At 37.8% G+C, this 15,788-nt stretch overlaps 1 long non-coding RNA gene across 3 annotated transcripts; it reads left to right on the forward strand.

Annotated features, from left to right (window-relative positions):
* The first annotated feature begins 12,009 nt into the window (after nucleotides 1-12,009).
* LOC110914835 lies at nucleotides 12,010-12,653 on the forward strand. 3 transcript variants are annotated; one of them, XR_004881714.1, is made up of 2 exons: nucleotides 12,010-12,378; nucleotides 12,488-12,653. It is a non-coding gene; the product is annotated as an uncharacterized LOC110914835 (long non-coding RNA). The 3 variants fall into 3 exon arrangements; XR_004881715.1 differs by having other exon boundaries at nucleotides 12,010-12,367; XR_002578634.2 differs by having other exon boundaries at nucleotides 12,010-12,361.
* Nucleotides 12,654-15,788: the final 3,135 nt, after the last annotated feature.

A 15,788-nucleotide genomic window follows, 5' to 3' on the forward strand; every position in this document is an offset into this window, starting at 1 on the left:
TGTCAATTCTGAACTCCACTTGTCTATCTGGTGGCAAACCAGGTAGTTCTTCAGGAAAAACCTCGGGGTATTCAGAAATGACAGGGAGATCCTCGATCTTCGGCTTTGGTTCTTCAATTATCACCTGAGCCATGTAAATTACACAGCCTCTGTTCAAACACCTTGAAGCTTTCAGCATAGATACGTCTTCGGGCAATCCGTAATGCGTATCCCCTCGAATGGTAAGAGATTCACCACTCGGAGTCTTTAAAACTATTTGCCTCTTGCCGCAAATGATTTGGGCCTGGTTATGGGATAACCAGTCCATGCCTAGCACGATGTCAAAACCCGCAAGTTTGAAAGGAAGTAGAGATAAGGGAAAAGAATGGTTCCTAATGGATATTTCACATCCTTCTAGAACGGTAGAGACGGTTTCTATCGTGCCGTCTACCAACTCTACTTCGTATTTTACGTCGAGGGTTTTGATTGGCATATTTAGTAGTTGGCAAAATTTCTGGTCTACAAAGGATTTGTCAGCGCCAGAATCGAACAGTACTCTTGCAAATATATTATTTACGAGAAAGGTACCTGTAAGCACATTGTCGTCCTTGACCGCTTCCTTTGCATCCAAGCGAAAAACTCTCGCATTTGTCTTCTTAGTCTCTTCCGCCTTCTTGGCATACTTCGGGCAATTACTCTTTATGTGCCCCTTTTCATTGCAATTAAAGCAGGTTGCGTCCTTTATCTTTTTGCACTCCACTGTCTCATGCTCCTTGGACTTGCATAGCCCACAGGGTGGAGTCCTTTGTTGCGACTGTGAACCAGACGCAAACCTACACTTCCCGGAGTGAGGTTTCTTGCAGACCTTGCAGTGAGGTCTCCCATCAGCTTGCCCCTCCTTTTTCGCCTCCGACCCTCTCTTGCCCTCACCGTTTCCACGGTGCTTTTTCCCAGACTTTCGTGAGGTATCATCCTCACGCTTTCGCTTTTCAGCCTCCTTGCTCCTTTGTGCCCTCAGACGGACAGCATCAAGTGTAAGAGACAAGGAGAGGTCAGTAACTGATCTGAAGGTCGTCGGCCTAGAAGCCTTTACGCTGGCCTTGATCGCCGGCTCTAAGCCCCCAATGAATCGGGCAATCCTTCGAGGTTCTGGTGTCACAAGATATGGCACCAGGCGTGACATAGTGTTAAAGCTTGTCAGATAAGCTTGACAATCCAAGTTTGTCATCACTAGTGAGACAAAATCTGCCTCAATCTTCTCAACCTCGTGTTGAGGGCAGTAGTTTTCTTTTATGAGGGTAATAAACTCCCCCCATGACATTTTGTACAAGGCAGTCTTACCTGAAGCCTGCACCAGAGCTCTCCACCACGCCAGGGCCTCGCCCTTGAATGACTGGGACACAAACTTAACCACGTCCCTCTCAGCGCACCCGCTGATGTCCACAATCGTGTCCATCTCGTCCAGCCAGGTGATACAATCAACCGCACCCTTCTCCCCTGTAAATTCACGGGGCTTGCATGATACAAAGTATTTGTAGGTGCAACCCTTAGCACTGGACGCATCAGTATATTCTCTATCGCGGTGAACGCTGTGCTCAGTAGACGAATGCTTGTCGTCATCTTTCTTGGGTTCAGAGGGTGGTTTGGAGTGTGTCTTTGGTTTAGAGGGTGGTTTTGACACAGTTCTGCCTTGAGACTCAGTATTTTGACGATCAATAGCTGCCTGGACAGCATTGTCAATCAGAGCCTTCAGTTGTGCGCCTGTCAAATGTACTGACGCATTGTCGTAGTCATCTTCGTTTGTGTGGCTGTTCTCTCCATTGGGATCCGCCATTGTAACTTGAATCTGTTACAGAAGATAACAAAATTTTAATTTAGGAGATTATTATATGATTGTCTTTTATGACAATTTGTCAACCATGGTACAGAGACCATATTTGGTTAACTTATTATTTCATTAAATATTAGGATTTGAATATATCCTATTTCAACTATATAACTAGTATTGGCGGCATAAAGCCTAATCATGAGGATGTTTTATAATATTAGCCGAGATTTCATAGAATCAAAGGCATAGAGATCTGAACCGTAGTTCTTTTTATCTCTTTCTGACAGAGAGTCATAGACTACCACTGCCTTTTGTCTTTATAAGACAATTATTATGGCCCATAGGCACTACACCTCTAATGGATGTCTTAATATGGTCGGCCCGTAGGCACTACATCTCGAATGGATGTTTTTAATATGGTTGGCCCGTAGGCACTACATCTCTAATGGATGTTTTTAATAATACTGGCCCGTAGGCAACGCATCACTAATGGATGTCTTTAATAATTCTGGCCCGTAGGCACTGCATCACTAATGGATGTTTTAATATGTTGGCCCGTAGGCAATGCATCACTAATGGATGTCTTTATAATACTGGCCCGTAGGCACTACATCACTAATGGATGTTTTAATAGTTCTGGCCCGTAGGCACTGCATCACTAATGGATGTTTTAGTATTGATCACCTTCATTGGTGATTTAACCCACGATTTATAAATCATTTAGTTGGGTTTGAAATCCTTTAAAGGATTATTGTATAAGAATGACGTGCGTGATTTTTAACGAATCACATCTGCCATGAATGTTAACATGCGTACAGAGGTTAACAGGGAATCAGAATCTTTTCAGCTAGGTCGTACCATCTTGACTGATCTTAAAAGACCCCAAGCTAGGTTTCACCTTTTAAGATTCTTTATTTAGGCAGATCAATATAAAAGGAATGGTTTTGATTTATTTTATATGTATTAAAACAACACTCATAACATACATTCCAAAATCTCAAATACAATTACATATTGCCCTAAACGGGTCTTTCAAATAATACATACCTCCATAGAGGTTTTAAAATAAGTGACAAGTCCACGCAGGGACTAATATAAAATAGGTGTCCATGCAAGGACTAAAGATAAGTCCACGTAGGGACTGAAATACGATAAGTTGTCCACACAGGGACTTATTTTAAAGTAGAAATTACAGTAGTACAACTATTAAGGGCTAATGGTCACGTTTCTTCTTCTTGCCCTTTAGTAAATTCGCCAAGCCCTTGAGAAATCCTCGGTGGCTTTTCTTCTCTTCCTCGAATTCTCTCTCCACTCGATCTAGTCGATGGAGTATTTCTTCCTGTTCAGGAGGAGAGAATCGTGGTTGTGGCGCTTGATGCGGAACTGGAGGTCTGGGAGGTATTGGATACCCATGAGCTGAGTAATCCGGTGGTCCCATGTTTCCATGTGCTCCGTCAGGGTAGCGCGCATTATATCTAGCCGACACCACATATGGGTCGCGCTCATAGCCGTAGTTGTATTGTGCTTGTGATGGTTCGAACGGGTTGTAAGTCGTCGGACCCGTATAAGTAGGTATGGGTTGGTCATACCCAAATGGTGGCGAATTTCGTGCAGTAGGTGCGGAGTTCGCTTCTTGTATAGGACTTGAAGGTCCTTCTTCATGTAGTGGCGGATAGTGGCTACTACTAGAATGTCGAGGAGTGCTGAAGTGGTTACCCCCTCCTCCTCGTGTAGACATACGAGCATTGGTCCTCCTACGCCTCGGCGGATCAGGTATAACTGGTTGTGCCGGTGGCGGAGGTGGTGGCGTAACTGCTTCAAAGCGTGAATCCTCAGAGGGATCCTGTGGATGTCTCGGTTGCGATGTCTGATGAGATGGTGTGTTGTACCACTCATGTCGGTCAAACAAGGCCATAAAGCTGTCTGGGCCTTGATATTGTGGACCATGATATGAAGATCCATCAGATACTTCTATCGGATGCGTGGGCGTACCACGAGCTGGTTCAGTTGGATCCTCATCTTCCTCCATGGGATCTTCAGAAAAATGGTCTTGTGGCCCTAGTGGAACAAAACCTGAAGGTTCCTGTATGTAGTCAGCCGGATTAAACTGAGCTACGTAGTATGGAGTAGGGTCGTCATAATTCCGGTGCGAAACCGAACGTTGTAGAGGTATGAAGGAAGGTTGTGGGTTGTTGGGATTATTTTCTGAATCTGGTCCAAAGGAGTGCCGGTAGGATGGCGTCGAGCTGTGTGAAGTGGAATGCCTCGCGGGTTCGTAAAGATCTCTTCGTCGTTGTGGCTCTTCGCTTCGTGTCATCGAAGGGTGTCTTGTACCAGATGGTCCAGCTTCTTGATCGTGATGTGTCACGATTTCTCCTCGGCCTCTTCTTCCCCTTCCTCTTCCTCGGAATATAACAGGTGGCATTTTCCTGCTCCAAAACTTATTAAAAATCAAATCGAAAATAAAGACAAAAAGGAGTAAAATCCGAATTTGTCCTAAGTTCTTGTCTAGACTCAAGTATGTGCAATTGTGTCACTGAGATTAAACACAATAGGGTAGTGTTTAATTCACTCAATGTTGGCTCTGATACCAACCTGTCACACCCCGATTTCCACGTGTCTCACCGGTGGGCCCGGTGGGGGATTACCGTGACGATGTTGGCAACAATATAGTCAAACCACACAATTATCTAATGCACAGCGGAAGCATAAGATAAATATATAAATTTCAACCTCTGATTGTAATATCAAAATGTATTACAGGGTTGAATATATCCACAGCGGATCGTAAATAAAGGTAAAGTATTGTTCCATTAGATACTGCAATCAAGCTTGCGAGGCTTATCCCGACGCTAGGGAGCTAATACCAGCCAATTACGTTTAGGTACCTGCACTTAATCTTTTTGGGGAAAATACGTCAGTTTACACTGGTAAATACATTCAACTGACACATTTGAAAATGTTTATTAAAATTGATTTGAATGCACAAGGCACAAACTCTTTTTAACTTGGGAAAATTCATAATGATCTTGTGAACGTTTTACATGTTCTTTTATGCGTTCAGTAGCCCGGGTCGTGCCGGGTTAAAGATTTATAGACACACCACGTTTGCGTAAAACCGTAGTATAAAAACCAACGGCTACGTCTTTTAATTTTAATGTCGACACTTTATACCGGGTGTACGCCTACACCGGGATGTCGATGGTCGTGGCCATTTCGTAAAATGATGCCAAGGATATCCGGGACAACGGTCATTAAACCCCCCAAAGGCTTATAAGCAACAAAACTGTTTAAATGAGCCAATCATATTTAATCAATTAACCACCTAAGCGATGGAATTATATAATGCTCAATCAAGCGGTATTAATATACCGTAACCCAAGCCCATATAGGGGAAATAAGTTAAAGTATTTACCTTTGCAAGTATTAATCCTTAATTTAGATCAAGTCACCGATAGCTTTTACTGGGGCTCCTAATCTGGAACGAAGGTTTTAATTAACCTCTTAGAATCCTAATGGTCCTTGTATTAGCCGTAGCTTAAACCGGTTGATTCCGATATATAGATATGGTTAATTCGCACGTAAAGACGAAAACCGAGAATGGAGTATGATTTGGACCCAACAAGTTCAGTGACTTGTTTTATATGGGTTTATAGTTCATACTCTGGATTTTGGGGTTCAAATAATATAATTTGACCCATATCGGCTATTGCACGAAAACTAGTTCCATGAGCCGTACCGTGTGCGCAAATAGGCGAAACGGTTAACCACAAGAGTCCTACGCTCATTTCCTAAGTCAATAAGCCTTAAAAGTATTTTGGTATCAGTAGGATACCTTCCGTAATGCCCGTAACGAGTCTAAGTTTATATTATGCCCCGTAGGGGCTTTTCGGTCATTTTAAAGACTTTAAAAGGGATTTTCGAGTTCTACAGGAAATCTGAGTTTCCCGAACAGCTTATAAAGCTTAAAATACTTTATTTATTATTTAAAACCAGTAGCAATTGGAATCGGGTCAAAAGACCTTGTAGAACTCCCGTTTTGGCCAAAAAGGGCATATTCGGTATTTACCGAACCGTAGCCATAACCGCAGGTTATGAGCAAGGTAAAAATTATTAAAAATCTTTAAAATTCCCAAAATATTATTTTACCACAGTGGGTAAAAGTTTTGGTGACGAAAACTTGGGTTAGATGGGCGTTATGCTAATTGCGCCGTTAATTACAAAACTTTCTTAAAAGTGCGCCTTTTAGCATAACTCTCATTCTAGGCCTCGGATTGACGTGAAACTTCAGGGGCATGCTTATAATTTATCAAGCAAGGTTTTGGTCCGTTCACGTGTCCGAAATACTCGTTTTAATTTTAAAAGGCCGTTACGGTCAACTTTTAGGCGAATGACGGAAATACGTAAAAGACTCGGATAACTCATGAACCGACCACAGAGGCGTATACCAACATGTGACCTGGTCCTAAGAGAGTCCTAAGGTATATTTATACCTCACTAAAACGGGTCAGAACTGAAGTCAAAGCAAAAGTCAAACTTTTGCGACTTTCGGCTCCGAACCGGTTCTATATAGTAAATGATCGATTCAAACGAGCGCAAACATGTTTATATACCTATTATCATGTTTTATGATTATCAAAACAGGTTCCATAACATATACATTACAGATTATGCATAAATCGCTAAAATAGCTTTCTGTTGACTTTTTAACCGCACGTTTGACTCGACATTTGACATAGTTAGAGTGGTGATCAGGGGGAACCATTTTAGAGGTTTATTACCCATGTAAATACCAACTCATAACCACTTTTGATTCGTCTTAAGACTGAATCATTTGCGAGTTATTGTAATGACAACCGTTAGTTACGACGGTTGCGTTTATGAGCTATAACTATGGAAATGTGAAACCAAAATGGTTATGAACGACTTACAGAAGTGTGTTCTTGCTTATAAAGCAGAAGAGAATGCTTGGAAGCACTTAGAATGATCAGAGAGGTGTTGTTTGAGTTGTGTGAATGTTATGTGCCAAACTTGGCTATTTATAGCCAATGTCAAGCAAGCATGATCATTACAAGCACTACAACAGGTCAAGGGTGATGGGTAGGTGTCCCCTGAAGTTATGGGTCAAGTGTAGGGTGCCCATGCCTCATACATTGGTTGTTGATCATTCAAAAGCTCCAAAAGCCAAGTAGTTACTACAATTCTGCATCTGGGCACTTTACGCGGCCCGCATGGGAGTTCCCATGCATTTTAATGCGGGTCGCCTAAAGGTTAAGAAATCAGGCGAATTAGTGAGGAGGCTCGCGGCCCGCCTCAACTAATCCCTAACCTTCACGCGGGTCGCCTAAGGTTAAGATTTCAGGATTTTTAAATCTTTTTGTAATAATTACAGAATCTGGCCATTAATAACGAAATCTTTCGTAATGATTCACCTGGCCTTTCGGTTTTGAAGGGGTAACTTTGCGGTTTGGCCCTCGGTTATTTACCGATAGGGGCCTCGTGTTAATTACCCGCATTATTAAGTCCCCGGTTTATTTATTAATTATATTGGAAAGCCTTAACTTTCACTGTTGACGCTTTTAACCCTTCTTCTACGATTTCGATCGTAACTTTCTCGTTTCATATCGAAACTTCGCGAAATTCATATATATTATTTTAGTGAGGGTATAATACCGTTACAAAGTCTTTGGAACGTTAAAGGGTCACTCAGAGGTATTATTAAACATGTTGACACAGTTAACCCCTGTAGTTTGTAATCTCTCACTTTCTTCCGCGTTTTATTTTTGTATGATCTATAATTTATTCGTTTGAAGGTTTAAGCATTATTTAGGGATACTATACAGTATATTTACCCTTGTTGACATTTATAACCCTCGAATTTATATACTTTCAAGGTTTGTCAAAATTAGTCCTTTATTTATTATAGATGCCACGTGTAGACAAATGACACGTGTTAACACATCATTGGACACAAAAATTCGAGGTGTTACACACAAACACACAAACACTCCTCTCTATCTCACTAGAAAACCCCAAACAACATCCCATTCTCTTCCAACTTTCGAGCTCGGATCTCACAAGAATCTCGGTCAAGATCATCATCACTCGGACACTCCATTTTCTCGGTTCCTTTTCCTTTGTTTCGGCTCCTTCTTCACAACCGGTTAGTGATTATTTTATGTGTGTTTATGTGTATTAAATGAACTAGAAAGTGTTTAGTTAGAATTGTTATGCATGATTTTAGGTTGATTTGTGAGTTTCACTATATGTGTAAACCATTATGTGTAAATACTTGGTAACATGTTTAAAATTGGATAGAAAATGGTAGTTTAAGAATGATTGTGGCCAACCAAACTATGTTTTCTTGTTTTTGCATAATGATCTTGTTAAAATATGTGATGTGGTTCATAAAAATGTATGGTTATGTTTGACATGAAAACCCTAAAAATGATGAATATAGGATGAACTTGTTGAATATGGTTTGAAGATTTCAAAAAGGGCAATGTTTGATCTATGTTTACTAATGGTCAGATTAGGAAAAGTGTTAGTGGAAACCTTATTGGTTGTTTCCTGATTTGGGCCTGATTACATAGTACAATTTGGACTGATGTATCTGAATCTGCACGTGAACAAGAAAAGGACAGCATTGCGACTCGAAACCACACGGTTGCGACTCGTAACCACAGCATGACAACTCGAAACCGCAACGGTTGCGACTCGTAACCACAGCATGACAACTCGAAACCGCAACGGTTGCGACTCGAGACTACGACGGTTGCGACTCGCAACCACAACGTGACAACTCGAGACCACACAGTTGCGACTCGCAACCACAGCATGACAAGCCGAGACCTCCTGGTTGCGACTCGAGACCACCTGGTTGCGACTGGGCTGTCCACTTTGGTTATTGGGCCATAATGTGTTTAATATGGGCTACCTGTTGACTGATCTACGTGTTACTGTTTGATTGTGTAAATGTTAAGGCCGGCCCAATAACCCACTGTCTGATTTCATGCGTGCTACGTGTTAGTTAAGTGTAGATTTTTACGTGATTGCTTGTACACCAAACCTGACCTATACCGGTAACCATGTTAGGACGTGGTGACCAACGTGTTTGACAAGTAACCTAATCTGCCGAGCAACCCAAGGTGAGTTCACACACTAAAAGCATGCGTCCCGCGGAGGGACACGAACAAACTACCAACTTTGGGAAAAACACTTTTGACCCATTACTCCGGGGGAAAACAGAATGGGTAATTACTATCTCCGGGGGAGATACGTTTGGATATTATTTATAAATCACAACTAGCCATGCTAAACGAAACTCTATCATTTTAAGTCCCTGCGTACAGTACCGATTAATCACCGGGGGCGAACGGGTTATTAGTTGATAGCGCTATTAGGTTTGACAACCTCACACCGTGACCGGGGGAGATCGGGCGTGAACTAGTAGACCTTGCAACATGGTCAATGACGATAGACATTGACTCGGGGCACAACAACTTTCCGTCAACAGTTTCGGTATCTACAGTTTAGTGAGCTTACAGGTGGGGTAGCTCCCCACAACGTGATTATAAATGCTTTATCTAAACAACTTAAGTTTTTGGTAACTAAAACTGGACAACTAGTGAACTCACTCAGCATTATTGTTGACCCCTTACTGCATGCTTTGCAGGTATCCAGTGGCTGAGGAGCTGCTGCTTGGGGATGTGTAGTGTTCGTCAAAACCCGTGTGTTGGGTTAATTATCTTGAACTAAGAACTATCTTTAAAACTATTTGGTTTATGCTTCCGCTGTTTTGTTAAACTAATTATCGAACTTAAACTATGATGTTGCTAACTACTTTGGACATTAAATATTTCTACTATTAATTCAAGGCTCAGTATAATTGGTGGCTGGATCCTGGTCAGTCACGCCTCCAAGCGGTGGTGTTCCGCATGTGGATTTTGGGGATGTGACAAAAACGGCGTTAAAAATTGGCGCGTAAAAAACCGCGTTAAAAAGTTGGCGCGTAAAAACGGGGCGTTAAAAAACGGCGCGTAAAAAAACTGCGTTAAAAATTGGCGCGTAAAAAATAACCACGCTTGAAAAAACCCGGCGTAAAAACGGCGCGTCAAAAAAACGTAAAACTTAAAAAGTTTAACGTAAAACTTGAATTGTAAAAAGTATAAAAAACTTTTAAAAAATCTGAATTTTAAAATGTTTTTAACAAAAAAGTTATGTTAAAAAAAATAAAAAGTAATATAATAATACAAAAAAACTAATAAAAAACAATAAAGACAAAAAGACAAAATAGAGTTATTTTACCAAATTACCCTTTTAGATTATAATATTAAAGACATGTTAAGACAAAAACCATTTAATATTAATTTTTGTTACTTTTAATCTCATCCATCCATCTTGTTGATCTAAAGGCTAGAAAGTGGTTCCCATGGTTCTTACAACTAGAGGTGGTTTTCATTTTAGCGATCCCCTATATATATATATATATATTATAGGGAGAGGATCATGAGAAAACTAGATATAAATGAGAAAACTAGAAAACTAACTAAAATCCACTAAAAAGGAGGGGGAGGGAGACTTTTAATGAAGGAGGGGGACTTTTAATGAAGGAGGGGTAAAATTGAAAAAAAAAAATATATAACTTTTCAAACATTTCCCATTTCTCCATACGTTATCATTTTAAAACAAAAATGGCACAATAAGATCACAAATTTTCTTATCTTTCATTCAAGTATATTCGAGCATATTTTTTATGACATAAAAAAAGATTTATGGTGTCGTCTTGTTTTCAACACTATTATTATAGTAGTGCACATGTGCAATATAACATGTATTACAATTGCATTACATGCTTAAAATTAGCTTTTTGAGTCTAGTTTAGCTTTTAGGGTTAGTTTTTCTGGAGGCTTAGGATTAGGATTAGGTTTTTGGGTGTGGGGGAGGGGGGGTTTAGGTTTTTTTTTTTTTTTTGGGGGGGGGGGGGGTGGGGTGGGGGGTTTAGGTTTTTTCGGGTTTATGTTTACGGTTTAGTTTTAGTTTTTTTTTTTTTTTTTTTTGGGGGGGGGGGGGGGTTAGGCTTTTGGTGGGAGGGTGAATTTAGGTTTTTAGGGGGGTGGGGGTGGGGGTGGGTTTAGGTTTTTGGGGGGTGTCGGTGGGGGGTGGGTTAAGTGGTTTAGGCTTTCCGTATTAGTGCACATGTGCAGTACAACAAAAAGAATTTTTTTTTTTTTTGAAAATTTTTTTCCATACATAAAAAGTAGCGATTTTTCTTTAAAAAATTGTAAAAAAAAAATTTTTTGGTAATTTTTTGGTATTTTTTTAGGTTTTTTTAGCTAGTTTTTTGGTTTTCTCATTTAAACTAGTTTTCTCATGATCCATCCCCTATATATATATATATATATATAGATAAAGTATAATGTACATCAGGGCTTAACCTACATTAACATACATGACAAAAAATATAACGTGCGTTATTATCATAGAACGTGCGTGATTATAGTCCCATGCGTGATTATGATATATATATATATATATAGGGTAGGGCTAGGTAGAAAACCCTAAAAATTTAAGAAAACCCTAGAAAACCCAACCTCCCGACTTTTTTTTTTTTGAAAAAAATAACACATGTAATATACATGTTTTTAAAAAGTTTTGAGCCAAAAAAATCAAAAAAGCGCCGAGTGTTTTTTTTTAAAAAAAAATAAACAAGTTTCAGCACTTTTTTGTCTAACACATGTTAGTGATGAAAGTTGCTGAAACTTGTTTATTTTTTTTAAAAACATCCACTCGGCGCTTTTTTGATTTTTTTGGCTCAAAACTCTTAAAAACATGTATATTACATGTGTTATTTTTTTTCAAAAAAAAAAAAAAGGTCGGGAGGTTGGGTTTTCTAGGGTTTTCTCAAATTTATAGGGTTTTCTATCTAGCATTGTCCTATATATATATATATATATATATATATATATATATATATATATATATATATATATATATATATATATATATATATATAGGCTAATTATAATGAGAAAACTCACTCCAGTTAAGAAAACCTAGAAAACTCAATTGTGTGGACTAGAAGCCTCCACGACATTTATGTAAAATATGAAATAAAGGGTAATTTTGGAATTTTGCACTAGACATGAAAAGCTTTGTGCTGACATATTAATTATACCCCATCTCATTCTTCTCTCCTCATCACCACAAAACCACACACACTTCTCTCTCTTTCTCTCTCTATGGATAACCATCCAGATCTAAGGTTTGAAACAAAAAAATTCTTGTTCTTATTAAAACCCTTCATAATCAACCACCCAAACTCTAGATCTACAATCTTAACAATCCGGTGACGGTGTAGTTCAAGATCCGGTTTCTTGGCGTACGAGATATCCATCGATCCACCACAAATCATCACCAAAACCACTGGTTTTCTTGGTTGATTTAGTGCTTTGAGTGGTTCGATAGATTTGTAAGGTGGGCTCGGGTAGTTCCTTGACAAGGGTTTCAAGATCCGATGGTGGTTTCAAGATCCGGCGGTGGTCAACAAATCCGGTGAAAGTTATAAGAATGTCTTTATCTTTTTTTTTTTGTTGTAGATCTGATGATTTTTTTAGTGGCCGGATCTTTGTTTTTCATAACATCATTTTTATGTATCTTGATTTTATTTTTTTTTTGAAGTTATGAACATCAAAAGATCATCATCCACATATGAACATATGAACATCATGGTGGCTTGGATCACATGGTGGCTTGGTTCCATGGCTACATATGAACATCAAAAGATCATCATCCACATGCTCCAAACCAAAAAGATGCCCCGAACCAAAAAAGATGCTTCGAATCATCATGATCCAGATCCAAAAGATGATGCTTCAGATAACGGTTGAAGATGCTCCAGATGCTCCGGTTGAAGTTGCTCCGAAAAGATGCTACCAGATCTACCAGATCTAAGTATGTTTGTTTTCAGTTTTTTTTTAGATTTGCAATTTTTTGTGTTTTGTAGATCTACAACTTTTTTTTTTATTTTTTTGTTCAAGAAGATGAATGTTTTTGATTTTTTATTTTCTGTATATGTTGTTTTTTATTACCGATTTTATCAATTTTTGTGTAAATTTTGTTTTCAGATCTGAAAAATGGAAACAATTTGATTTTAAGTTCTTATGTATTGGATTATAATGTTAACTTTCTTTGTTTAATGTTATGATGATTGAATCTAAAAAATCTGTTGTTATTGGATTCTTGTTAATGAAGTTAGATTTTTTATATACATTTTGTAACATTGCAAGTTACATTACTTATGTTGGATTATTGTTAATGAAGTTTATTTTCGATGTAACAATTCTCATAACAATTCTTTATGTTTTAGTTACGAAATGTAACCATCAAATAAATAATGCATGTTACATTTTTTCTTGTTACATAAATAATGTATGTTACTCAAAATAAAGAGCATTGTTACACTATTTTAGATTGTTGTAAAAATAAAGTGTGTTTTTACAATTTTTTCAGATTATTGTAAAAATAAAGTGACTGTTACAGAAACAAAGTGTGTTGTTACATTTTTTTTGTGTGTTAGAAATGTAACAATCAATTAAAACAAAAATGCATGTTACATTTTTTTTTGTGTTATAGAAATAATGCCCGTTACAAAAAATAAAGTGAATTGTTACACGTTTTTAGATTATTGTAAAAATAAAGTGTATGTTACAGAAACAAAGTGTTACATTTTTTGTATGTGGATATCCTTTAAATGGTAAAAAAAACAAGCATTTTCTTGTTTACTAGGTGTTTACATTTTTTGAATTTAGACAGAAAATGTAACGTTATTTTTTGTATTTTTTTTTTGTAAAATGTTACATATGAATTAAAAAAAAATCCATCATCTCATGAATGAATATTAGGGTGATATACAGATTGTAGTGTTTTTTAATAAGAAAAAGATGCACGAGAAACTAGGGAGGATTTGTCATAACTATTTTCTTTTTCTTTTTTTTAATATGTATTTTGAATTATGTGTTACATCAAAAGGAAGTCAGAAGTCAAGTCAGATGCAGTTGCATCTTCCTAAGAATATATTTGTAACTCTCCATTCCCATTTTACCCTTACATGTACTATTTAATGATTAATTTAATAAAAAGTAAGAGAGATAATACTCAAACACATCACAACCATCCATCTCTTCTAATCAATGGTTATTAATGAGTTTTCAGGGTTTAGTCAACTGGAGTGGGTTTTCGATTTATCCTTGCCCTATATATATATATATATATATATATATATATATATATATATATATATATATATATATATATATATATATATATATATATATATATATATATATAGGGGACCGCTAAAATGAAACCACCTCCAGTTGTAAGAACCGCGAGAACCAGTTTCTAGCCATTAGATCAACAAGATCAATGGATGAAATTAAAAGTAACTAAAAATAATATTAAATGTTTTTTGTCTTATTATGTCTTTAATATTTTAATTCAAAAGGGTAATTTAGTAAAATGACTCTATTTTGTATTTTTGTCTTTATTGTTTTTTAATTAGTTTTTTGTATTATTATATTACTTTTTATTTTTTAAACATAACTTTTTTTACTAAAAACATTTTTAAATTCAGATTTTTTTAAAAGATTTTTTATACTTTTTACAATTTAAGTTTTAGGTTAAACTTTTTACGTTTTTACGTTTTTTTAACGCACCGTTTTTATGCTCGACTTTTACAAGCGTCGTTTTTTTAACGCGCCGTATTTTACGCGCCGTTTTTTAACACGCCGTTTTTTCAAGCGCCATTTTTTACACGCCGTTTTTAAGGTTTTACGTTAAACTTTTTACGTTTTACGTTTTTTTAACGCGCCATTTTTACGCCCGACTTTTTTTAGCGCGCCGTTTTTAACGCGCTGTTTTTTCAAGCGCCGTTTTTTACACGCCGTTTTTAACGTTTTACGTTAAACTTTTTACGTTTTATGTTTTTTTAACGCGCCGTTTTTACGCCCGACTTTTTCAAGCGTCGTTTTTTAACGCGCCGTTTTTTACGCGCCGATTTTGACACTTCTTACGTTTTATGTTTTACGTTAAACTTTTTACGTTTTAAGTTTTATGTAAAACTATTTACGTTTTACGTTTTTACGTAAAACGTTTTACGTAAAGCTTTTTACGTCTTGCGTAAACCTTTTTACGTTTTACGTTTTGCGTAAAACTTTTTACGTTTTACGTTAAAAAGTTTACGTTTTACGTTAAAAGTTTTACGGTTTAACTTTTTTTTTTTTACAAAAACTTCTTTACGCAAAAACGAACGCACCAGAAATCGCAAACTCGGGAGATGTCTCAGATATATCGTTATCATCATCGACTCGGGGGGGGGGATAAAAAACCAACAACATCAAAAAAAGTGTATCTCGAAAAAATAAACGGGGTTTGGCTCAGATTATCTGATAATCAAAAGGCTGCAAAAGTGGGGTTGCAGGTTTAAAAGACCTACTCTTCGCCGTCCTTGCCGCGCCATCTTCATCAAAATCGACGGTTTTTTTTCATCATCGCCACCCAATCGACCATATAAAGAACCTACAGATTCAAAAGAGCACAACTCAAAACCCACAAAACCCACCGCCACACCACCACACCCACCAAACCCACCGCCACACCACCACACATCAGAGCCGTCGGCCTCAAAACCCAACATCGGAGCTGTCGACATCAACCACTGCCACACCACCAAAACCACCGCCACACCACCAAACCCACTGCCACACCACCAAACCTACCGCACCCACCTTCGTTGCAACATCATAAACCCACCGAAACCCGAGCCGCTACTCCAACCTACAGCCCCAAAATTACTTGTTTTAGAACATCTCTATACGAAAAATCAGTACCCACATAACCAAAATTACTTGTTTTAGAACATTTTTACACTCCAACATCTTTTTCAATAACCAAAATCAATACCCACATAACAATCTTCAAA

Source organism: Helianthus annuus, chromosome 15, assembly GCF_002127325.2.
Source record: "Helianthus annuus cultivar XRQ/B chromosome 15, HanXRQr2.0-SUNRISE, whole genome shotgun sequence".
NCBI lineage: Eukaryota > Viridiplantae > Streptophyta > Magnoliopsida > Asterales > Asteraceae > Helianthus > Helianthus annuus.